A 27,798-nucleotide genomic window follows, 5' to 3' on the forward strand; every position below is an offset into this window, starting at 1 on the left:
AATGTAAATAATAAATTTTATGGTAAAACTGTCTGTCTGTAATGTTTTTAACCGACTTCAAAAAGAAAGAAAAAAAAAAGAGGAGGTTACTCATTTAGATATATATATATATATATATATCGAAATATATATATTTTAATTTATGTTCGGGGATAACTTATATATGATATTTATGAACCGATTTTGATCCAAAAAATTTGTTGTATACGAGATATTCCAAATGTGGTACCATGATAAGGAAACCAGGATCTAATGATGGAATCCCAGAGAAATCGAGGAAAACCCTCGATATTCGTAGTCACGACTAGTGCGTTTGTTAATTTTTTTCGTCTACTTACGTTGTATTACTTGTCGATGTAATTGAAGTCGTTTTTTTTTTCGTTTGCAAGCAAACACAATTATTTACTTACTACCTTCACTGATAGATATTGTACTAGGAATACATTGTATAGTATTACCAATAATAAAAGTAATATTAGGCATTTTTTTTTATATCACTAGGTCGACAAACAAGCGTACGGCTCACCTGATGGTAAGTGATTACCGTAGCTTATAGACGCCTGCAACACCAGAAGCATCGCAAGCGCGTTACTCACCAACAGGAACACAATACTGCTTGAAAACAGTATTGTTTAGCTGTGATCTTCTGTAAGGTCGAGGTACTACCCAAGTCGGGCTGCTCCATATTTTGAGCAGGAAATTCCTGATGTGCCCTACCTCAGTTACATTAAAGTTTTTGTTAAGTTTTCAGTTAATTTTCCCATTTAATCATTAGTATAAGTTATCACGACCATATTCTATTATATATTAACTTAATCTATCAATTCCTAACATGAATAAACTATTAAATAGTACATGTAAAATAATATACAGAATTTAATTTTTGATAGATTTAGCCTGAACGTCCTCCGGCTGGCCAAAGTCCTCTTTCTTCATATTGGGGTAGTATATGAAGAAAGAGGACTGGCCAGCCGGGGTATATACAGCGATTGTTAAAAAAATATAATAAATCTATTTTCCAATTACAACTGCACGAATCACTCAATTAAAAATACAATCATAACGTATATAACTAAATACTTAATTATTAAGAAAAAACGCAGACCACGTAACGCGCAAACTAGCTATAAAACAACGTGGATTCCTCGTCGTACTTAATATTAATAACTCAAGAGTAACTTTACTAAGAATGTAAGGAAAATAGAAATCAACAGAAATCTACGGAAACCTGCATGTAATTAACAGATGGACGATAAACCTGGGAACAAGCTGATGTGTCATTAAGATACATAGCTAGTTTACGTGGCGATTTATGTAAACAGTTATTTCTATATTTGAAATACAAGCCATGAATTTAAAGCTTTAATTTAAAAAAAAAAACATCTTATATTTTTTTTTATTACCTACAATAATCTTGTCACCACAATTAAAAAAATTCAAAAAAATATTTTTAATTTGTATTTTTGGTCTCATATTTGGATATGGAATTATAGACACCATTCTCATAAATGAATATAATTTTGAACTGTATTCTAATTTTAAATATACCTACGTGAACAATGCATGATGTTTTTACGCTATTGAATATTACACGTAAAAAAAATTGGGATCCAGCCAACAGCGCTGAACCCGGCACCTCGTGCCCACGGGAATAAAATCATCGAATCTACACCTAATCGTTGTTAAGCGCTGTTAAGCAAGTTTCAGCGGCTTAACAGCATGAATTTTCTATCGGTAATAAAGTAAGCAATTTGTAAATAATTTTTAAACGAAAATTGTATAATGTAGCAGTAAATACTTTTATATTTTTAACCAGCGCGTATTTACTTGACTATTTTTTCGTCGATCTACGTTGTAGTATATATAGGTACCTCATAGCTTTTTACTGAGTCGATCGATTTCGATAATTCTTATTTTATTCGAAATCTGGTGCTTGTCATGTGGTCCCATTTGAATTTGATTATCAAGATCTGATGGGTACTTTTTGAGTAATCTTTGATAACGCGTATTTACCTGACTATTTTTTCGCCTACCGACGTTGTATTACTCGTCAATGTAATTGAAATCGGTTTGTTTCGTTTGCGAGCAAACACAATTATTATTTTTAGTATTCGTTAGCAGATAATAAATTTTAATTCTTAAAAACCTATATCCGTTTTTTAGTTTCTGTGCAATTATATTTTAAAATAAACAACATGAGAGAATGTTTTTAAAAACCCACTTAAAACAAATATTCTGATTTTAAACTCATATTAAAACAAGTTTATCGTTTTGGAATTATTTCTTGAATATATTTTGAGTTAGAAATTAGAGAAATAAGGAAAAATTTTAGGAGTCTTGGATCGAATCGGTTTACGTCAAGTCATTTTTTAGGATTCCGTATTTAACTGAGGCCTTACAAGTTTTGTTTGTACTAATCTCTAAACTGTTGATAGACAAGCTTGGTGTCACCTTACGTTTCAAAATTACATTAGGTACTCTTTGTACCTTCATCTCAGTATATTTTTTGGATATTTTATTAGTATTCTTCGCTTTAGATGGTACAAGCTATTGATTTCTATAGCAATTGACCTCAGTATTTCTTAGACAAATCGATAACATTTTAGGCGGGGTTGATTTTCTTGAATTTTCTATATCAGGAATTGAGTTCCCAGAAATGGTTTCTAGGCACGTATTGATGTCACGAGTAACTTGTACTGTTCGAAATGTTGTCGTTTTGGCTTATCCTGTTCATTAAGGATTTTTACAGGGTGTTAAAAATCGTGTTAATAACAAAAATTTATAAAGGACTGTCTGTCTGTTTTTCAGGGCCCTCTTCACTTTATCTTTAATCTGTCACTATCATCCGAAAAATATCCGACTGCTTGGAAATTATCTCGAGTAACACCAGTTCTTAAGAGTGGTAATAAATCTAGAATAGATAACTATAGACCTATAGCTGTTTTATCAGGCTTTGCAAAAGTTTTGGAAACAATATTAAATTGTCATATCACTGCTCAAATCCAGTCCCGACTGTCAGACTCACAGCACGGTTTTCGCGCCCGCCGCTCAACTACCACGAACCTTATTAATTTTACCGACTACAGTGCAAGGGCTTTAGACAGAAGAAAACAAGTTGACGTTGCCTACTTTGACTTTCAAAAAGCGTTTGACCGCGTAAATATTGATATTCTTTTAAATAAGTTTTCAAAATTAGGTTTTACACCCACTTTATTAAAGTTCTTTGCAAATTATTTCACAAACCGCGTTCAATACGTCCAACTTGGGTTTTATCGGTCTGATCCGTACTTTGTACTTTCTGGTGTAAGCCAGGGTAGTACTTTAGGTCCTACCCAATTTCTCATCATGATTAACGACCTTCCAGAAGTACTCAAAAGAACCCAATGTCTGATGTTCGCTGACGACCTAAAGTTGTTTATGACTATTGAAGGCAATAATGATTGCGATGCGCTTCAAAATGACATACATAATGTTTGTGCCTGGAGCAGAGACAATCAATTAGCATTTAATACATCTAAATGTAAAATTGTAACGTATACTCGGTCCCATTCCCCGATCTCCTTCACGTACACTGTCGACGGCGAAGCTTTGTCTAGAGTAGATAGTATACGTGATCTAGGTATAATCTTTGATTCGACGTTAACATTCAATCACCACATTAAATTAACGTGTCAAAAAGCGTACAAAGCACTTGGGTTTGTTATAAGACAATCAGCAAGATTCTCTAACAAAGAATCAATTTTAATATTATACTTTGCTTTTATTCGCAGTACATTGGAATACAATGCTTTAATCTGGAATCCACTCGAAAAACTTTATAAAACCTTAGTTGAGCGAGTGCAAAAAAAGTTTGCCCGTTATTTGTTCTTTAAACTATATGGTTACTATCCTTATTTGTATCCCTCTCTTTATGTGAATGGTATGGTGGGCTTGGATACACTTGAGCTAAGGCGAAAGTGTGCCCGTATGCTCCACTACTACCATTTACTAAATAATAAAATAGATAACCCTACGACATTGGGGGCATGTGGTATATGCGCACCGCGCTGTGCGGTCATGAGGCGCTCCCGGCCGCTGTTCGCGGTGGAGTGTGTGCGGACGCAAGCTGCTCGGAGCGCCCCAACGCAGTCAGCCCTTCGCTTACTTAATAATATGTTGGCCTCCAATAGTAGTATTGATATATTCGCTATGAATTCGTCTGAATTTGTTAAATCTTGCTTTAAGTATTTAGAATTATGTTAATGTGTATACTCGTATTATAAGATTTATATTATAATTGTTATTTCTTTAATGTATTTGTTGTAGTGTTATTAATTTATGCTTGTTTATTGTACGCCTTGGTTGTAAACTGTAAGTGCAATAAATGTAAACTGTAATAAATAAATAAATAAATAAAATAAATAAAACAAATAAAAGATGAACCAAACTGATTACACTAGAATGGTTTTGTTAAATATCTTCAGATTTATATGAAGTCATGTTCGCGGTTTTGATTTTTTATCTTGAGGTTATATCTGAAAGATTTGTACATCGACTACCGTTCTGGTGTAGTGGTGCGAGTAATCGCATAAAACACCGACGGTTAGCGGGTTACATTACCGCTCGGGATTTGGATTTCTGACCTTGTGGGTCTCCCCACCGTACATCGGAGAGCACGTTTAGCCGTCGGTCCCGGTTATTATTATAAATAATTTTTAGCGATCGTTACTCATAGCAGGGAATATATCCGCTAACCCGCAGTGGAGCAAAGTGGTGGATTATGCTCCAATCCTTCTCCTACATGAGGAAAAAGGCCATGCCAAGTAGTGAAGATGTTAAAGGCTAAATGTACATATGTAATGATTACATATTTATTAATAGGCAATACATCTGTCAGTTATTAACAAAAATACAAGCATTACGTTGCCTACCTAAGAAACAGACGACCGTATTCAAGAGAATACACATCATTAAAGATAACTAAAAAGAAAAGTAAATGTCAGATCTCATGCACATGACAAGCACCATCTTTGAGTAAAAATTTATCAATAACTTATTATAAAAAAAAAAAAAAAAACATTCTTCTCCTCTAACTTTTTTTTTTCGAAGTCAGCTATAAAACACTGACTGCTTATTTTTAATTATTAACTTATTATTAACTTGTACAAAAGTTTACGTATATGGTATTATTATAATAAGTAAGTAATTGCATTGTAAGTTGCGGTCTAAAGTTCCTGCTTTCAGTTAGAAGTGAACTGTTTGCGCAAATTCCGGTCGTGGCGATCCAGTTTACATGTTAATGACTGCAACAGTTTCGAATGGAAACAGCGTAATAGCTATTACGTAATTAATTAAACATAAGTTTTGAAGTATCCTTTTGTTTTAACTAGCCGTATTTTGTGGTTTAACTTGTTTATCGTACCGTTTTATTTTGCACCAGCATCATTTGTGTGTTTGAATAATTTAACAAATTAATTTGATACACGTTCCATTTTTAAATGAAATTATAAGAATCATTCATAAAATTTGTTAATTTTTAAATTCATTTATAATAATTAAAAATAGTTAAAATGCATTCGAATCGATTTAAATATATTCTCAAAAGTCTTTGTTTTTGATGTTGGGTGTCAAACAAAATTAGGCGTAGTGGTGGTACAGTTGGTTCTATTAATCTCTCATAGTACGGGTTTTATTTCCACTCAAGACCAAAGCACACAAAGATATGTATGTACACATACAAATATTTGTTTCTCGTCTGGATGTTTGTTTTTGTTTGTCTACACGCGACGCCTCTTAAGAGCACGCAAAACTATCGCTTCCAGTTATCATAAAAAACCTTAATAATAGCCATTATTTTGATACGAAAAACAATGCTGTCAACCCGTAGTAAGGGTGCGTGTTGATTTTAGTTCACATTCTTTCCTAATAATCTATATAATATATGTAAACATTAACAATTTCAGTTCAGTTCAGAATCATAAGTATGTTTTTCCGTAGACCTTGATCTTCAATAGCTAACAGGGCTAAATGTCCATTAAACACGGAATGACCTAAATTGATCTAATGCGTAGTTTTCAAGCGAATGATTAATCGGAATCGAGTCAATCGATTCGCATTGCAAAGTAGGTCGCTACTAAACGTTATAGATAGATACAAACTTTTATGTGCTTAGGTTTTGTTTTAATTCGTTAGATAGTTTTTGATAAATTGTTTTACGGAGATGTATCATAAAGCGCCTTTGATTTATTTTAATTAACTGCCAACATATGAGCAAGTCATAATTATTTGATTGTAAAATTTGTTGGAATGGTATAACTTATAAAAACAAAAAAAAAAACAAGATCAATACAACAACATTTCACAAAACAATTTAGACAAAAATTGCAAAACAAAAACAACGAAAACAAAATTCGTAGATAGAAACATTTTCAATAAAAATTTAAGACATACAATTATTAACCTCACATAATAGTTGACTATCCTGCCCAGCGTGGTGACTATGGGCAACAAACACGAGTTCACGACATTTTTAGCACGAACTTGTGGAGGCCTATGTCCAGCAGTGGACTGTGATAGGCTGAAGTGAATAGTTAAAAGATTAAATCTTGATAGCTAATAGGACAATTAATTAGTATTGGACTAGTAAAATGTATAGTCGATTATATCGAATCGATATGTAAGGACTATGATACAGCTTGATCATAATGATAACGTGTCAAGAACGTGACACGGTAATGTGTGGGCACGTGTCATGTAATTTCACGTGACGTTTAATGTCGTCTTGACATTTCAAAAGTATAAAATGATTTTTAAGTATAATTATTATATATGCATATTAATAGAAGGCGTAGTCTAAAAGTTTTTTAGTAAACCGGCTTTTAATTAAATATTTTTTTTTAATCATTGAAACATTCCTACTTAATATTATACATGTGAATGCAAGTTTGTTTTTTTACGCTTTCACGCGAAAACTACTAAACTGATCATCATGGAACTTTGTACACATATTCTTGGAGGTATTAGAAGTAATATAGGATACTTTTTAATAATAAAAAAAATAATCAATACGAGCGAAGCCGTGGGTAAAAGCTAGTTAGTTTATAATTAAGTTAGCATAAATTTTCATTACTAAAAATTTAACTACTACAATGAATGCAATACATTCAAGAATAACACATCCTGTTGTGATTTTTCCTGTTTTGATCATTCCGAAACAATGTAATAATTAGCTTTGTAGCTTAAAGCTGAAAATGATTCGCCAATATAATATTCTACTCAGAACAAGAAATAAGAAAACATTACATATTTATAGAATAGAAAGTTATAACAATAAAATCTTCAAAGCTCCCATTACGACTTAATCCATCTTTACATTAATGTCAATATAAATAAATAAATATTCATTTCCTTGAAGCAATCGTTACGTTTAATAAACATCAAATAACGCCTACGTATAATTTGATCGGACTCCATAAATAAAACCTCACTTCCGAGTGGGTTAGGCTGCGCCTACATCAATATATCCTTGATTCAATTATGCAGATTAATATTGCTAAAACAATTCGTACATAAATAACTGATTCGTAGCGATTAATACCTAATAGATTCGTCATTTCCATTGGTAGGAAAACAGGATTGTAACTGCTTTTGAAATAATTATGCTCTTTGCTATTCGCTTCAGCCTGTAATATCCCAATGTTGGGCATAGGCCTCTTTCAACATGTAAGAGAAGGATCAGAGTTAAATCCACCACGCTGTTCCAATGCGGGTTGGCAGATATATTCCCTACTATGAGTAACGATTGCTATCAGATGTACATGATAACAACCGAGACCGACGGCTTAACTCTCCGAGGCACGGTAGGGAGACCCACAAGGACTGCACAAACACCCAGACCACGCCAAACACCTGTATGGCCAATACAAATGTACTCGTATGTCATGTTCGGGGATCGAATCCGCAACCTCCAGCGCAACCGGCACAATCCATAGCTGTAAACGTTGCGCCAACGCGGCGTCTCAATGCTTAAAAGAACGTAATAATAGTAACATTCGTAATTTTATATCTTACAAAGAACCTAATTTATTTTTACAACTGTATAGTGTCCGTATTTAAATTATTTGTGTTTTAAGGAATTTATGAGATATGCGCATCTGAAATTATACAATAATCTGTTTACAGTGCGACATTTTTTGATTCTGAGGTTCTTTTTATACTGGTGCAGAGTCGAAGCGAAATCTACCTCGATTTAGTAACATCACAATTTAAATATGTTAAGTACATTTAAATTTTATTTAAGCGGTGGCGCATACAGGAACCGACAAGAGTATTTTTACTAACGATGGACAAAAAAGAAACTAAATTAGTAAAAAACATTTGGTCCTTGCGCTAATAGAAATAATTTGGACTCAATCATGACAAATATTTGTACGAGTACTCCTATAGGCCTTGTAAAATTGTGCCTGGGCGCTAATGTTGGGTCCTGTCAGGATATTCTTCCTACACATGCAGTAAACTATGAACTGTTTATTTATTTATTTTAATATAGCTCTCGGTACAACGATACACTTAAAGGCATAATGAAGAAACAACTCCAGACAAAATTTGGAACGGGACTTGAAAATGTGGTCTTCCGGCGCACATTGATGTTTCAAGACGCCGCGCAAATGTATATTGTAATATATAGAACCCTTTGTAGTTGTACATTTACGGTAAATAATACATACATAAATAAAATATTAACATCGCTTCGACGTGTGATAATACAAGAAATAACTAACAAAACACGTTCAAATTCACAAACAGTTCATTTCACTTTAAAACAAATTACGATAAATAAAATTACAGATAAAATATAAAATAGAACTCATACAGCCGTCTATAATTACACGCTAGCCACAATTTATATTTAATATACTTTTATTCGCCATTTCAGATTAATGGAGCTCGAACGCGATTTGCGTTATCGCATTATACGATAGGGCTGCGGTCGATAGCATCGAATTTGCGGTTATCGATGAAAATTATCGACAAGAAACGCGTCATTTATTCTCTTTAAGTTACGGATAACGGATGTTTATCAGATAATATATTGTCGTTGAAGTATAAGAGACAATAGGGAATAGGGTATTGATATTTATTTACTTTGTTTTTCTTTTTATATAATTTATTACACGGCAATTTTCAATCAAAATATCTTCATACAAATAGGCTTAAAAAGCACTTCTAATCGTAATTTTACAAATTAAACTTTAATTATTGCTAAAAGTGAACTTATCATCGGTTCGGAATGCAGATTCTGCAGAGAAGAACCTGAAAAAAACTTCACAGTTACTATTTAATTTTTTTACGTAGGTTTAATAAAAATTTGGTCTTCATGAAATACAGCGTCACTAAGTCAACAAATATTTATCATTTGTGTAATCATGGATCGAATAATAAGCTTTAGCTATATTATAGAGATAAGATTAAATGATTATTTTGCTACAATGCAGAGTTCAGTTTTACAGTTACGTAGTGGATCATGGATGTATCTGAACTTGGTGTGGCTACAACTTATATGGGCCTGTAATATCCACGTTCCTGACGTAATAAAACTATGCACAGATTTCATTCTATCAACAATGCAATCAAATATACTTTAATAAATTCCTCTCGTCAAAGGTGGTCTGTAATACCCTTCTTTTGCCATTAAGGCTGCCTTTGCATGCTGCCCGCCAAAGATTTATATGTAATAATACTATTAATAAAGTACTTTTTAGAGTAATTTATATTCAGAAGCGACTGACTACAGTAATAATTAAAAATCGTTCTTAAATCTCAGTATTCATTGCTATGAACAAAGAAGATGGCACTCATCCCATGCCATGGCTTCGTTTTCAAAATAGCCAATATCACTTCTAAGCCGTGTTTCAGAATCAACTGAGCAGTCAACAATACTGAAAACATTTTAACAATAAAAAGGCGTCTTATTCCATTTAACGAAGCAATATCTCGAACAAAAGTACGTATTAAAACAAAAACTTGTCCGCCATTGAATTTTAGATTAAAACTCTTCATGAAATATTAACGCTTCGTTAAAGATAAGCGCACACTGTCCAGTAACACGGAGATATTCAAATGGTATGCGCTTGCGACAGTCGTGAGGTCGAGTGTGCTCCTCTGTTTAACTTATGCTAAGCGATGCGTAGTGAGTTGTATTATATGTTTTAGATGGTACGTGTTACAGGCGGCAGCGTTAAACGTCCGGTAGAATCTTAAATAGCAGAATATGAGCTGTAATACTTAACAAATAATATATGTTACAAACCAATCAATTTGGAAACTAATAATTCCAATTATAATGCCTGAAAAATCAAATATTCATTTTAAGTTAAGTACATTCACAAAAACTATCTATAAAAAGTTTTTTTAAAGGTTCAACAAAATTTACACTTCGAGGAGAGAAATATACATAATAATAGAGGTTTACAAGAACGTTTATTTACTAAGAGATTTATTAAGCCCGCTTATCGCTTCTACCTGGTACCGTCAACTATTCCTATCCACACCGTGCATTCAAAACGGTAACTGTACACTCGGCTGTATTGAATACCCTGCACTCTGCCGCAGGTCCCATCCCTTTATATATTAAAAGCAAAAATAAACTCTCACGATAAGTAAATGGCGGGAATAAATAAGAATTATCTAGATCGCTATCAACGGCCCGTGTTTAGCCTTATACGGTACGGAGGCTCATGGGATTTATACTTATGGCTCGAGATAGTACTGATGCTGAAAGATGAATTAATAATAATACTTTTAATTAGCATATATATTGTAAAAGCTGTGTTAATCACTCCTATATACATTACGGTACTATTAGCTACGACTTTGGAATATAGTTATACATACGATTGTGGTAACTTATAATGTATGTTATTTCTGAATAATTGAATTTCAATGGTAAGAGTTATGTGTAATGAAAATATTAACTTAATAATTTATCATTAAATCAAAAAGATTTGAAAACTACGTTGTATACGGTCTAGATATAAAACGCATGTTATCATTAAATTTATTTTGGGTAATTTTATCAGTACCTATAAAACAGTAGCTACCTACAAATATAAAAGATATAGGTACTTCACAAATCATTAATTTCAAATATATGTTACAAGATATATCTTATATGTGGATATAATGGTATTTTCGATATACTATACTATATAATAATTATGTTGAATTAGCGTTGCACGTTTCAACCACGCCCACGTGCTATTGTAACAGGAAAATGCACTTAAAACAAAAACAAAGCCACTCTCATTTTGCGCGTGCGTCGCTCGCGTCGTGAATGCGAAATGAATGCGCAAGAGTTGATTGTCAGACGTTTGAAATTTTTGATATTTTTTTGAGTTTTAAAGGTAATTTAACAAAAATATATTTATTAAAAATAAAATCTTTCTGAAACTTAATCGGTGTGTGTGATGTACTTCAATAAGCTCTGGAATATTCTTCAAATGAGAGTGAAAACCGTAACGAAATCGTTATTAAGAAAAAGAAAGCGAAAAAATACATGACGGCGAATAGCAACTGTATTTTATACTAAGTAATAGTAAAGCAACAAGTGACTTATTTGCAACAGCGCGAGCTGTTGCATGCGCAAGCACATAATATGAGTATGAACAGAAATGGTCGTGACCGTAACAAATCGGACAGTCTGGGATTACGCACGCGGTTATTTATGTTGTATTAATCTATTTTTTTATGTATATTTGTATTTAAAGCTGATGCGTTTTTTGATTTATGTCAGAAACTGCTCTGTATTATGTGATATTATATTAAAATAAAATAAAAAACAAAAATAAAATGACATAAATTTTGATTCTTTAACATGAGTTATTTATATTTTTAAAATAATTTATACGTAGTTAAAAAGCCGTTTCTAGTCACAAAGACATTACCCTCTATGTACTCCTTGAGCAGCGGAGGTGACAAGTTGTTTCCATACAATACGCGCTTTATTTTTAATTCTATCCATTATTTTATGAAGCTATTTTTTAACCACCGAAAAAAACTTACTAGTTTAATTTGCTATTAAACAAAAATAAAGATATAAATTAACAAAAGATGAACGTTTTCAGTAAACGCAGCCTTACATGAACGCTAAGTTGTCCCCCACAAAGCCTGTTAGGTCCTCGAGTTTACACCGCAGTGAGTTTATTTATAAGCCTCCATCCTCGATAGCTATTAATTAAAATCGTATTGCATATACACGCATCGCTGATCAATAATACATGACTCAACGTGTTGTTTCACCCGTCGTCAGATAGTCTTTTATACTGTTTTTCTTTGAAGAGGTATTTAGTATTTGTATTGTTTACGTATTACAATATCGCCGAAATGTATGAACGCATGTTTATATAATAAATAAATATTTACAACATACACACACGGTCATCTGTTTCTAAAGTAAGCGACTAAATGCTTGTGTTATAGGTAACAGCCGACTGGTATAGCTACTCGTATATATTTTTTTTTCGATAAACATACATACAAATAATACATATATAAATAAATATATATACATTACACCTAGACTCGAACCCAAAACCCCCGGAGCAGAAAGCGGGGTCACTAATAATTGCGCCAACGGGCTATTCAAAAAAAGAATAGAATTAAATTAACAAATGCACTAGTCCTCACTACAACTTTCGAGGATCCCTCAATTATTTGGGATTCCATCATCAGATCCTGGTTTCCTTATCGTGGTACCACCCCTGGAACGTCTCCTTTCCAACGAAAAAAAAAAAGAATTATCAAAATCAGTTTATAAACGACGAAGTTATCAACGAAAATACATAATATATATATATATATATATATATATATATATATATACGGTCGAATTGAGCAACCTCCTCCTTTTTGGAAGTCGGTTAAAAAAAACAAAAACTCTATTCCTACAATATCAGCATATATAACGAACAATAAAAAGTCAGTTATAGCAGAAATAAAGGGGTAAAATATTATTAAATATATATTTACTGTCACAGCATTAAAGTTAATATTCTCGTCACGGGTTTTTTTTATATCGCTAAGTAAAACGGTCACTACAGAATAATGTTATTCTATGTGAATGGATGAAATAAACGTTGAATATTACGAGTGTTCCTTGAAAGGATTCCATTCAGTTTTTCTTTTAAGCCCGCAGTTACCCTTTTCACGTTATCGTATTCACCTTTTAAGAGGTTGGGAGATATTTTAATAGATTTTTTTTTGTTCGATGTTTAGGTGTTCGGTGTAATGGGGAGTTTTTTTTTATAGGTTGAATATTATTATGCGAGTGAAATTATTATTTTTGATTGCCACGACGCATGTACAAATATATCCTTACGAAACCCTAATGAAATATGGCATACGTTGACAAATAACAACAGAAAGAACAGAAGCAAGTCAAAATAACTTAATTACCCTACTAAGCTAATTTAAGATTTTTTTTCGTGTAATATATACAAGATAAATCATTAATAATATATGATTCATACATATATAAATGTCGATTTGTTTTACCGACGGGATAAATTCACTTTCAATGAACTGAGCGTTGTTTTTCCGGATTACAACTTTATTTTCCTTATGTATTTATGAGTAACGACTTTTCCGATTTCATGCGAGTGCAAATTACGTTTAGTCTAGTCTTTGTAGGTGAAAAATAGTTAGTTACTGTTAATATTTTCAAAATATAAATTTAGATATAAATTATATTTTGCTAGGATGACTCATTATCGTCTTTTGACAAGTTTGAAAAGTTTAGCTTAGTTCCACGATTTTTTTAAATTACGTGGATCCGGAATCAAAGTATAGAATTTTTTAAACAATTACGAATTTTTTTTTCTTCTTTTTAAGTAAAGACTTCTTGCACTGTTTGCCACGCTATATGAAACACTTAATCATGACCATGGGTTGACTGGAAGAAAGTCTCTTTCAGAGATAAGTCCAGCTTTTTGAGTGCAATAACGTATATAAAAAAATAAAAAAAAAAATTATCTCCTGTATACATTTTTCTAAATAACTGTAAAAACCGTATGAAAATACGTTGCACTCTTGAGGATAAGTGCTCATAACACAACGATAAAATCAACTAGTACATTATGAACCGATATAGTTGACGACAGAGTGTAAGTCATATTACATAGAATGACCAAAATTTGCTCACCTTACATATCCGTTGACGTTTTATCGCTGTAATTCAACCGATTGCCAAGATCTGTAACAAATAATCGAGATTAAAATAAATTTTGATGAAGCATAAGATACTATTTATGTGATTATTGACATAAAATGGCCTGCAACACCGTTTTGTTTTGATTAAAATTTTAGTATTACGAGATGTAATTCAGCCTAATACTTGCTTTAATTTTTTTAAAGTTAGTCTACACATCGAATAAAATTATATTCCACATACCATCACGCAGTGAGTCTTACAATTCGGAGTCAAAAATGTATGAAATGTGAAATATAATGCAAGCCTATGTGAAATTAGAGGTCTAGTAAAAACACAAACATCGCATTACATCTTTGTATATCTGGTAATAAGATAACCTAATACCTCAGAAATATTGAATTATTTATTTTCTATTGATGATTCTTTGTATTGTAATACTTTTTTGAAGATTTATTAAGTTTTAAAAAGTAATTGATTTAGTTTTTATTGGTTATTGTTTCTTTTGGAACTTGCATGTTCAGTTGACAATAGTATTACGAGTATAAGTTAAGAAATGTATTCTTAGTATATTACGTTGGCTTCCTAATAAATAAATAAAATATATTTGTAAGGCACGAGAACTTATTTACTTAGTATATACAAAGAATACTTCAAAAAAAAAAAAAAAAAAGATTCAGAAGCCATTAAAAAAAAAAAAAAAAAACAATTACGTTTCGTTTCCAACAAATTAACGGTGTATATACGTATATTTTTTACGCACGTTTTAGGGCAGCATGATGAATAGGCAGCGAGGCGCTGCGTCACTCCTTTATATTACAAGTGTTATTTTGCCGCTAATGAGGTTTAACGGTAACCCCTACTCGGATGCTGAAAAGACGGGGTTCTGTGCATCTCACGTTCAAAGTAAGTAAAGAACTGTCGGTTCACTGAAAAGTGAATAGTCTAGACTTGATTTACGTAATATTTTGTAATTAAACGGATTTCTAAGAAAGAACATTACATACGGTGTTAAATGAGTTTGCAACTGTTTTATTCTTAACGAGGCTGAGCTGTAATTTTTTCCTGTCTGAAAAGAGAAGCTGCTGAGCTACTATTAGCTCATTGGTCTGTAACACATTACTGGCTTATTCGGTTTATTAATTTTGTAATTATGTTAACACATGAAATATTTGAATAACTAATTAAAGGACAATATACAAATAATTGTGTTTGTTGGCCAACGAAAAAAACCGACTTCGATTACATCGACAAGTAATACAACGTAGGTAGACGAAAAAATGGTCAAGTAAATACACATTATCAAAGATTACTCCAAAATTTATAATCACATCTCGATGAAATTTAAATATGACGACATGATAAACATCGACTTTCGATTAAATTAAAAATTATCAAAATCGGTACACCTAGTAACCTCCTCCTTTTTTGAAGTCGGTTAAAAACAGAGCATCATTTAAAATGTCTCCAAACTCTAAATTTAATATTACGTAACTCAAACTTTAATAATAACCTACTAAAATCATTTAGAAACGGGATATTTACCATATTTTTTATTTTCATTTTACGAAGCTCGATATTTCGACATTATCTACGAATGTCTTTTTCACGAGAACAGTTAAACAGTAAGTTCGTTTTAATTAATAAATAAATAATATTCTAGGGACAAAAACCTAAGATACAATTAAATACATTTCTACGCGTAGTATCATTTCTAAATGCGTTCCAAGTAACTCAACCTTACGTCTGTCGGCGACCTAAACGAGGGTCGTTTGAAAATATGAAGTCACTATGAAAATTATGTTCGTAAAAACATCCCAGTTAATTACATTTGCCAAGCTCACGATAATGTACCTTAACGCCCCGTAATAGGGATGTTATGATTTTAATTAATTCGCAGTTTGAGGAACGATGCATGTGAGCGTCTACAACGCACTTGTATCCTCTCGGTATCTGGGGTACAGCGTTGTATCTTGTGAGGTTGGAATTAATTTACCGATTTAAAATCAACGTAACAGATTATATTAATATTTCGATTTATTTTTTGGTTTCAGTAGACAAATAGCTTAAAAAGGAAAGGAACTTAACATAGTCTTACATTTAAGTTACAGTTTCTACTAGTTTTTTTTTGTATTAGAATGATATACCTGTTAAATATAATTATATAGAAAGATATATAGTTAAAGCGCGGTTCGTTATGAGCGTTGTAGTTGCTGAGGACAATTATTTATAGCCACTCGGTACAATAAATAACCTGTTTAATTAAACATAATTAAATTTACTACTTCTAAGCATTTTAATTGTATTATTTTAGCACGCCATTTGCAATAACGCGTCTGTTGTTCCAGATGACATTTGCGTATTATCTATACATCATTGTAGGTATTTGTCGAAAATTCTCGAGTTATTAAAACAAAATACAAATTACTTTAACTTTTTATGATATTTTATTAACCTACACGTATAACTATCTTTGAATTAATTATCTTTTATACAAGTTTAAATTTAATAGTACCGATAAAAGCTGAACGTTGCAGCGTAACATTTCCAACCACACACGCCATGATATTCATTTCTAGATATTTTTTTTACATTAATTAATACTTTCATAACGTTCAGGAAGAGTCGAAAAACGTTGACCCAAATGAAACTGGGTCTTCTGTAACGAGGGAAGTAACTTTGTGTATGAAAACAGACAAGTACGCTTCCTCGTGTATGAAAATTATGTTTACGATTTTTTTTTTTCAGCCGGCCGTGACCGGGAGGGCTCTTTATGAATTTCAATAATTAATTTTCATATATTTTTTAAATTATATAAGTGCGTTAATTAGTCGAGGAAATATAAAATTACGTTATACTTTTGAATTTGTGTGTTATTCAAAAGGTCTGTATAGAAAATGAATTGCGGGTTTAAGAATTGAACGCGATTCGGATTAAATAAAATTTGAAAAATGTAATCGAATTAAATATTGGTTTCTGTGTCTGAATGTTTTAAGAAACATTTTAACAACGTTTTCTTGTTTATAATATTATAGATAAAACTTTTATTAGATATTTGAAAGTGACATTTACGAGAAACTGTGAAAATACAAAAACATTTTTTGAAAATTAAATGTTTAAAATGGCGTTTCCTAGTGATAGAGATTTAGAATAAAAATGTAGACGAGAAGTCTGCATTAAAACGTGGCTATCAGAAAGCTTTTAATTTGTTACTTAAATTGCTTTCCAATTAGTGTCTAAATTAAGCCAAATTTAATTACATTTAGGTTTTAAATGATTTAATCAGTCAGTAGACATATTTTAACTTCATTTAGATTTCTAATTGACTGAATAGGGTTGCCGCTATCTTTAATAACTAAATTATTTTACAAAGTTTATCGATCGTCATAAGAGGCAAACACCTTAGATATAATCTGCGTTTGTCAATAAGCTATTGTTCTCTAGGAGAGAGTACATATTATTTACATAAGTAACTAAGAAATCAACGAAGTACTAAGTTCCACGTCCACAACCCGCCCTAATGAGACCCGGTGACTTTTAATTCTAACTAACTTCATCAACCGAAGCGGCTAACAATGCGATGGCTCTCAAACAACTAAGTAACGAAACTACCAAATTTAGTTAGGTACTTGTAGGTAACCCTTACATTAGGGACGACCGCACATTCTTGTAGAGTATTAAGTTTCGTTTCGCACGCAAAGGGCTGGTTATGCAACTTTCGGAGTTTGTCAATGACGATCCATTATTGCTACCCTCGCGACCTCTAGAAGTTTCTTCTATACTTATATTCAATTTCGTCATGCACATTAGGAAAAAATCAAATTGAAAAGATATTCTTCGTGTTTATGATGTATGGTAGAAGAAGTTTTTTTATTTATTTTTTTATTTTACAATCAGGGATCTGATTTCTACGAGTGCTTTAGTGTCCACTGTTGCAGTTACCCCACAATGGTATAATGTGAAAGTGATAATAACTATGTTGATTAAACTTATTATTGAACTAATGGTAATAACAAAACTGTCAGATCGGAACGAATTTATGATGACAATTATTGATCACTGATCGGCTGTTTTGGCGCACTCTCTATTGCTAGATCACGCGATTAGCAATTAACAAGCAATCGTCTTAAAACAAAAAAACTGTCAATAATATGCATGCATGCATTCAGCCTGTAACATCCCATTGATTGGCATAGGCCTCCTTCTCCATGTAGGAGAAGGCTAATAGCTTAATCGACCACGCTGCTTATCTGCTGGTTAGCTGATATATTCCCTACTATGAGTAACGATCGCTATCAGGTGTATATAATAACCGGGACCGACAGTTTAATGAAATTTCATTACTACTTAATTCTTCCTTTTAGAAAATTTATAAAATTTAATATAAATAACGTTCTAATTATTAAATTGTATCTAAACATTAAATTTTCACAACTGTAATTTCTTAATTACTATTATGAAAATGTAATATTAATGAATAGAGATGGTAGTCCTAATGGATAGAGTTGTTAAATTTGTAGTTAATATTTATATTCGGTTATATTTCCTTTTATTGGTTTAAGGTAAAGATAGTGGTTGATGACAGAGTTTGAAACAAGGTTTGATGTGTACTTGGGGAGCCCTATGTCCAGCAATGGATTGCGATAGGCTGAAGTTTGAAGTACAACATATTTATTAGTTAAAAATATAACATTTTCTAAAGAGTATATACAAATAGATCTTACTCACTCACTCTTACTTCAGCCTAATACAGTCCACTGCTGGACATAGGCCTCCACAAGTTCGCGCCAAAAATGTCGCGAACTCATGTTTGTTGCCCACACATGTTACAAATGGATATAAAGCGGAAATTCGTTTATATATTAAAATTTGCTAATATCAAAATATTTTTGTCTAATACAGATAAAGGTTATATTAAGCTACTCTTAATAAAGTATAAAATATAACGTTACTAATATCGGATTCATAAACGATTCACACAAATCATTATGAGAGTAACGTTTAAAATTAATAAAATCACTTTACGATTCATAACCAAACAATAAATGTACATAAAACTATGCGTTCACGTTGGTCTTTATAAAAAAATTTTATCGTTTATTTGTGCTTTTAACGGTAGGTCATTTATAAAAAAAGCATAATAATATTTTTAAGTAATTTTGCGTTAAAAATAATTTAAAAACAATGAGAATATTGCGAAATCTCGTGAATGAAATAAAACAAAATCTGAAACAGGGTCGTGTACTAATCCATAGTGAGAGAAGGCAATCCCTTCGTGACCTTTTAGCTCACTACACGAGCCAAAGTGTAATGAATGTATCTGCATGTGTATAAATACATATATTATAATGTTTTCACAAATTTTGCAAGTTACACTTATACTAAACTACAAAAAGGGACAAAATAATTACGCAATAGTATTAGTTATCAAATAATATAAAATATTTAATTCGAAGGAATGAGAGTTATTAATAAATAAATAATAAACGTTTCACACTCAACGGTCCCCAGTAGAATTTTATCTTGTGTCGGGGTACGCAAAACATTTGCAGGACACAAGTACTAGCACCTAGACGACGAAAAACACCGATATGGAAAACACAAATGTTTGTCATGAGCGGAGATAGAATCCGAGATCATAACCAGCAACCAGTGCTTTGACCGCTGCGCCAACGCGATGTCCTTATTGTCATGAGTGGATATAGAATCCGAGATCATAAGCAGCAGCCAGTGCTTTGATCGCTGCGCCAACGCGCTGTCCTTATTGTCATGAGCGGAAATAGAATCCGAGATCATAAGCAGCAACCAGTGCTTTGACCGCTGCGCCAACGCGCTGTCCTTATTGTCATGAGCGGAAATAGAATCCGAGATCATAAGCAGCAACCAGTGCTTTGACCGCTGCGCCAACGCGCTGTCCTTATTGTCATGAGCGGAGATAGAATCCGAGATCATATTCAGTAACCAGTGCTTTGACCGCTGCGCCAACGCGCTGTCCTTATAAGTAATGCGTGTGTGAGAGGTTGCTTAAGTTTATCTTTAACTTAAGTTACTGATAGTTTTTATAAGTAGGAGACTAAAACAGTTTCTTACGAGCTGTTTATGGTCAACTGAAAATCTACAAATCTCTAAATGATGTATTGAAAGAAAAATTCATAAACATTAAGCCTTTAAGCTTGATTTTATTAAAAAGATACCTTTCAATTGATATCATTCACACACATACACACACACACTTGTCAGTGTGCACATGTTAATGGCGGGTATTTACTGTAATTGACATTCGCCTATCAACTTGACAGCTTACTACAGATACAAATTATACTTTAAATACTTTTTTTACATAAATTATTATAAAAAGATTTTTATGTACTTTTACAGATACTTAGATTTTTTATTGTAAACATCCGAAAATCAAGACGTAACGGTCGAGTTCAGGAAGTAAATATTCTTACATTTTTTACCAAATAATACATTCTTATTATATTACATTATTTCGTCATTATTAAATGTCGATGTGGGTGTCTTTGTCGGGGTACCATCAATAAATTCCATTCAATAAGTACTTATTACTCTTTCGTACGTTTTATGTTTATATTACACTGTTCCCTGCACCTGTATCGTAAGATTGAATTAAACGTATAATCAATAAAAATAAAAAACAAAAAACATCCGAAGTACTCTTGTACTGCGGCGGAGATGTCACAAATCATTCTTTGTTTTATCTTGATCTCCGCTCGGTGACAACTAGCCCGTTGCGGCTAAGTGATGAACTTTTGTTAATAAGCGAATATTTAATTAAAATTATATTATATAATTACATTTGAATATTTTATCGATCCTGTTTATACTCTTTTGATGTTATTTGTCGATACGAATATTTATTGTCATAAATTTGTTCATCAACATTATGTTTCTTGTGAATAAAAATGTTGCAAATTAATTAAATATGTCATGTGTATGTGTGTGTCATATGTTGTAAATTAATTAATCACTACAATAATCAGTTACATAATTGTTCGATATTCGACTTAACTAAAATTTAACATTTATACAAAAAAGATTATTTTACTAACACATTAATTACTAGACATTAATTTACTAATCGAACATTTCCAGTTTTTTAAATTACACTACAATTAAGTATGGCTATTGTATTAAGGAACACTTGTATATCAACGTAGAACAAAAGCCAATGTTACCAACTTTATAAAAATCACGAAACAATCATACTTTGAAAGTTTCAGGTAAATTAAAAAAATACAGTAACTTAATATCTAAACCGCTGACGCGTATAATTCGAACCAAACAAACCGGTTCTCGCGCTGCTCAGACGCAGCGTCGTGCACGCATCCACCTGGCGTCTGATTCATGGATCTTTCACTAAATCATGCCAAACATGTTTATCGGGTTTTTGTAAGCAAGTAAGTGTTCAAATTGAATGCCATTCATGCGCATAGCCATGTAATCACTTGTTTGTGTCATGAGAGGAACGTTTTAATTTTCATTCAATTCAGATATGGAAAAAGTGTTCCATTGATTATTTAAAATATACCTAGTTATTTCTCTATGAGCCTATTTCACCGGTTACTGATCATCTACTCCAAATCTGGAGCAGCCCAAGAGGGAAAGGCATACCTTACAGAAGATCACAGCCAAATAATTCTGCTACTATTTCGAGTAGCGTTGTTACTGTGATGAGTAAGGTGAGGGCCGCAATGCATCCGTAGGCTACGGTAACCGCTTGTCATCAGGCAGACCTTGTGATCATTTGCTACTTTAGTAATATAAAAAAAATATAAGTAAAACGTGCTTCAAACGGAACAAATGCAATAGAGCTGAAATAAAAAATACATATTGTCATATAACTAAAAGTAGAGCTTGTCTTTTAGACACCCGGTGATAAAAAATGAAATAATCGAAATGCATGTTACATTGCAAGCAATCGATGTCAGAGAACGTGGTGTGAGTTCAGCGGAACTGTCTCGGCAGCTGTCAGTTTATTTTCAAAGTTTAAAAAGTTATAAAAGTGTACTTTACACAGTATCTTTGGTATAAAAGTGCTGTGATATGGTTGCTGTAAAGTATCCGATACGTAGGGCTTTTATAAAACTTAATAAACCGCAAAAAAATCTGAAAAAGTTGTTTCATTATAATTAGTGAAATTCGCGTAAACATTAGAAAACAATATTGTACAAATATAGTTTGTTTATTTATCAAGTTTAGGTAGATTAAAAAAAAATTGCATATATTTTTATATATACACACAAACCTATTAAACAATATCTAATACATCCTATAAGAAGACACGATTCCCCTTATATGGAAAAAAGGACTATGCCCAGCAGTGGGATGTTATAGGCGAAACCGTTATCTTTTATTAAACAATGATTAAACAATCAGTTAATTTTAATCGGTAATTCAACAAAACTTGAACAATTAGTAAATATTCCAGTGCCGTGTCTCCTTTTCTATACATCAACAGAAGATTAGTAATTTAGCATGGTGCGTTGCTCTAAAAATAAACGGTGGGTTCTAAACTAGAATTAAATATCTTTACAAATACTAATATCCGAGCGGCGATCAAACACACTACCGTTAGTATCAAATATTTGGCCATCACATAACTTGAATGGTTGTATATCGCTTGAATTATTAATATCGAATATCATAACATTATAACAACGAAACGACGAAATAATTAAATCAACCTGCTTAGCGGAACGTTGAATCGATCACATTAATAAGAGAAACAACGCCACAAAACAGCAAATTGAATCCATCTAAAAAGCAATCCACCACCAAGCTGTATTATATGTCATGCCAAATAAAACAGTAAAAATATGACACTTACGCTGCTTGTAATATCCCACTGCTGGGCATAGGCCTCTTTCCCAATGTAGAAGAAGGATCAAAGCTTAATCCGCTACGCTGCTCCTATGTGGATTGGTGGATATATTCCCTACTATGAGTAACGATCGCTATCAGGTGTACATGATAACAAAAGGGACAAATATGGACTTATGATAAAAATGTCATCCTGTTTACTACATTACTATTAATAACAATTACCGTCAAATGTCAATGATAATAAACAAGACCTTCAACTGCTCTCAGATGCACAGTGACCAGACACCCAGAATGAAAATAAAAATGTGCACAAGCACAAATATCCGCCCCTGAACGGGAATCGAATATACAACCGCTAGCTTTAAGCTAACTATTCGCATCAATACGTATAGTATTGATATAGGACGGTCACTAAGAGTATAAACCACCGTTTTATAATCCTACTAATATTATAAATAGGAAAATTTGTGAGGATGTATCTGAGCATATTTCTTACTCTTTCACGGAAAATGTATTGGACCGATTTTAATGAAACTTGGTTCTTTTTATTCCGATATTTCTACGGGATCGGGAAGTACGAGGGTGGAAACGCGTGGCGCAGCTAGTACTGGTTCTATACAGATTCGGACAAAAGCTTGTGTATGTACAAAGAGACGTATGTTAAAATATTCTATAGTCTAAGCGCAGTGAGCGTCGAAGGATGAGTGTCAATAATACGAAACAATATTACATTTGCATACGACACGGAACAACGAAAACACGGAAACATGTTCACTTTTTATGTAGATACTATGCAAAGTTGATTTCGATAATATATGTAGACAATTTATTTATATAGACAATTTAATATACTAGCCCGTTGGCGCATTTTGTAGTGACCCTGCTTTCTGTTCCGAGGGTTGTGAGTTCGATTCCCACCCCGAGTCTGGGTGTAATAGAAATATTTATTTATATATTTATATATGTATTATTTATAAGTATGTTTATCGAAAAAAAAAATATATGTAGATATATACCAGTCGGCTGTCACCTATACTCGTAACACAAGCATTAAGTTGCTTACTTTAGGAACAGATGACCGTGTTTGTATTGTGTAGATATTTATTTATAAGGGAAACAAACGAGCGTACGGAGTCATCCGATGTTAAATGGCTACCGTCGCCCATGGATATCTACTACATTAAGGAAGTTGCGGATGCATTGCTGGTCTAAATCAAATAGCTTTAAGCTTTTTTTAGCTTATTTTTAACCGACTTTAAAAAAGGAGGAGTTTACTCAATTCGACCATATATATATACTCACTAAGACATTAAACAATAACTGGATGTTACGGACAAGGCATTTAAACATTTATCACATACATTTACCCATTATAAAATATCTTATACAATTCCTAGACGTGACTGGCATTATATTTAAAGACAAGATATTCCATACAATACATGAATTATGTACATTGCCAATAGTAATTATACAACTATAAAAAGTAGATTAAATAGTTAGTAGTATATTAATAATTAATAGTAGATTATTATTAAAGTAGAGAGAACATACTAAAGTTCTATTCGCTGCCCCATCTATTTCGAGTTTCGTTCGTTCAAATGTAAAAAATAAAAAATAAAATACACAATTAATAACTGTTTCAAAGTATTTACTTTCTAGAAACAATTAAAATAGCTTCTACAGATTTAAGCCAGACCAGTTAAAGTTCCATTACATTTTGAACCAAACACAATAGCACATAACGTTATATTGTAAAATTACAATTTTTTCTTTTCATTTTCAGTGAAAGTTTTTTTCCTTGTATACCTATTATAAAGGCTAAAGTAGCAAGCTTCAGGTTTTATACTAAAATTATATTTGATTTTAAATTTTTGAAATTATCACGCTTGTTATTTTAACAAAACGAATTTTGCATAATTTCAAAATTCAATTGCAGCGTAGTTATTTCGATACAGTAACAACATTTCTGACCTGAATACTTGAAATATCAAATAAAGTTATACAAAAGTCTAAAGAATATTGAATTTACTTGTGATGTCATTATGAATCGACAATAGAAGATGTTCGAGGCTGACATAAGATTTTAAAGTACCATCTTACTTCGTATGCGGTTCTGCGTGCATCTATTCTAAAATCGTAGTTTGGCTTATTAGGAAATATTTTATTCTTATGTTATTTGAAATTTAAGATAGAAATTGAATAGAATAAGTAAATTCAATTGAAATATATAAATAACTCATAGACTTTTTGTAAGTAGATGTAAGATCCTAATACATAACATATATAAAACAATTACTTAATAACTAGCAGCGCCCGCGACTTCGTCTGCGTGGAATATAGCAAAAAAGTTATTGTTCAATTCGTAGACTTATAAATTAAATACATTTCTAAAATAAAAATAAGCCTATGTTACTCCTTATTACATCAGCTATCTGGCAGTGAAATTCCCGTGAAAATCGGTCCAGACGTTTCAGAGATTAGCCGGAACAAACAAACAGACAGACAGACAAAAATTGTAAAAAATGCTATTTTGGTATATGTACCGTGTATACATCCATATGTATTTATCAAAAAGTTATTTTAATATTACAAACAGATACTCCAATTTTATTTGTTTTTATAGATAAAGTAACTATAAAAAGGATAATAAATAATATAATAGTACAAAATGCTAAAACACAAGAAGCAACTCATCGCCCAACAAACAGCATTAATAAAAAACAGACCACGTAAAGACTCTCCATCAAAAATGTTCCGTCAGACAATCGAAGCGGTCCCCAGGGAGCGTCACTTTTTACAATATCGCGGGAGAATTCCCAGGAGCAGCCAGAAATCTCCGTGAAGAATGTTATAGAGAACGTGGGGAAAAAAACAATAATTCGAAAACGAACCGACGTCTGTCGAATACTGGAACGCACGAATCGTCTTATTTAAAATATAGGTAGAATTTCTGACGTTTATTTTATTATGTGAGCGTTTTCCTTTGGAATATATTTTCGCTTAGTGACTTTAGTTCAAGGCGGTTCCTAGTTTAGGAAAGCAGAGATGATCTAGTAGACGTAGCACTCGAATGGTAGATTGTTGCATATTTGAATCCTGGTTTGTTATTCAGAGTTTTTATGTGCTAAATTTTGATTTAAGCTTTTTTGAAGAAAAAACGTTACAAAAATAGCTGCACGTAATGGAAGAAATTTTAAGGCATAATGTGTACATTTTTGTATTTGTGTATGTTTTTGTAAATTTAAATCACTTTAATTGAAAATAACAAGTTATGAAGGCAAAAACAAATTTGAAAAAAAAATATTTAATAGTAAGGTTACAGGTGTCGCAGTGTACAATAATTATAGCTTAATTTCTCACTCGTCGGTAAGCGGATTATGACACCGCTCGTCTGAATAAGTGGTGGCCGAAAACGCCTCTAATTTAAGTAAATTGAATATTTTTACTATATTTCATTAAACTTTTAGAATTCACTGCTTTTAGACATATAAAAGGCCACTTGATATCAATATAATGTTCATTGAACTTAGTATTTCTTTTTTTACTTTGGATTGTTGATATATCGTTCAATTGCAATATTACTTCATTAATTATTACGTAAACTTAGTGATCAGTATCATACATATTAAAAACATACATTCTCATATCTATAATTAATTTAAACCTTAAGATCTAAAACATATTTAAAATCTTGATTGAAACGGAAATTTCTGGAGAGGTAAAATTAAACAACAAAATTAGACAGGCAGGTGTTGCGGGGCAGCAAATCCGTCATAAATAAATCAGATTTGACACTTTCAAACAGCGCCGTAAAACAGTTTGGGGGATGAATTTGATAAAAATTTAACCGTCACCTCCTATTAGGGCAGGCGACACTTGCTAAATTCTTGCGTAAGTCGTTAACACAAATTATTAGGGTGTCGTCGTATTTTATCACTGGTATTAAATGCATAATCGTTTATAAGCTCGATTAATACTTTTCAAGACAAACTCAAAGCAATACCTTTTTAATTACCAATAATAAAATATTCTGATGGCGATGATGGCGAGGGTTCAAATAAATATAATCTGCTAGTCAGCTTTACTGAGACTTATTCAATTCTTAATAAATAAAGTTGAGTTTTTACGCAATGATCTTAAGATATAGACAAAGAATATTAAATGTGTATAAAAATACTTTTGCTTGTTTTGTTGCTTTCAATGACAAACAAACTCTGTGTTCTTTACAATGTAACAAAAAGATAAAGAATGCCGTCAGGGACTCCAAAAACAAATCATGGACTTTTAACGGAAAATATGTAAACAAAGATTTACATATTTTCGTTCGCTGTAATTGAGCAATATCCATTTCACGGAAAAAAATAATGTATTTCGTGAACGCAAGCGATTCCACGTTTGTTATACACAAAGAATATTAAAATACTTCTCCCAGCAATTATTCCACAGATGTGTACCAAAAGAAGTTCGTGGCACAATTACGTGACCCGTGTTTATATTATTTTGCAACGACTCAATCACGCCAATACTTAAATGTAAAAGCCTCCCACTCGTTAAGTTCTAGAGCGCTTTAAATTTCAAGATGCTGTTGCGAAAAAAGAAGATATCTTGTAAACAATTCCATTTCTTTAACGAGCTGCAAAGGTAGATGAAACAGCCAATATACTTGAACAATAGGCGGAGAGAACGTTTTTTGAGTGACCTATAAAATGGAATTGGGTTAACAGTGTGTTTTTGTAGCGGCTTACGACTATGTATGTGAAAGTTTT

The 27,798-nt window shown here is 32.2% G+C and overlaps 1 protein-coding gene across 2 annotated transcripts in view; it reads right to left on the reverse strand.

Annotated features, from left to right (window-relative positions):
* Window positions 1–27,798, reverse strand: part of LOC123669642 (leucine-rich repeat-containing G-protein coupled receptor 5-like) — a 271,862-nt gene that overhangs the window by 126,283 nt on the left and 117,781 nt on the right. For both annotated transcript variants that reach the window (XM_045603238.1, XM_045603239.1), the window contains one exon: window positions 14,177–14,227. The gene's annotated coding sequence lies outside the window, so the exon portion shown is untranslated. The remainder of the gene's footprint in view (window positions 1–14,176; window positions 14,228–27,798) is intronic.

Source organism: Melitaea cinxia, chromosome 3 (genome assembly GCF_905220565.1).
Source record: "Melitaea cinxia chromosome 3, ilMelCinx1.1, whole genome shotgun sequence".
Classification (NCBI taxonomy): Eukaryota; Metazoa; Arthropoda; class Insecta; order Lepidoptera; family Nymphalidae; genus Melitaea; species Melitaea cinxia.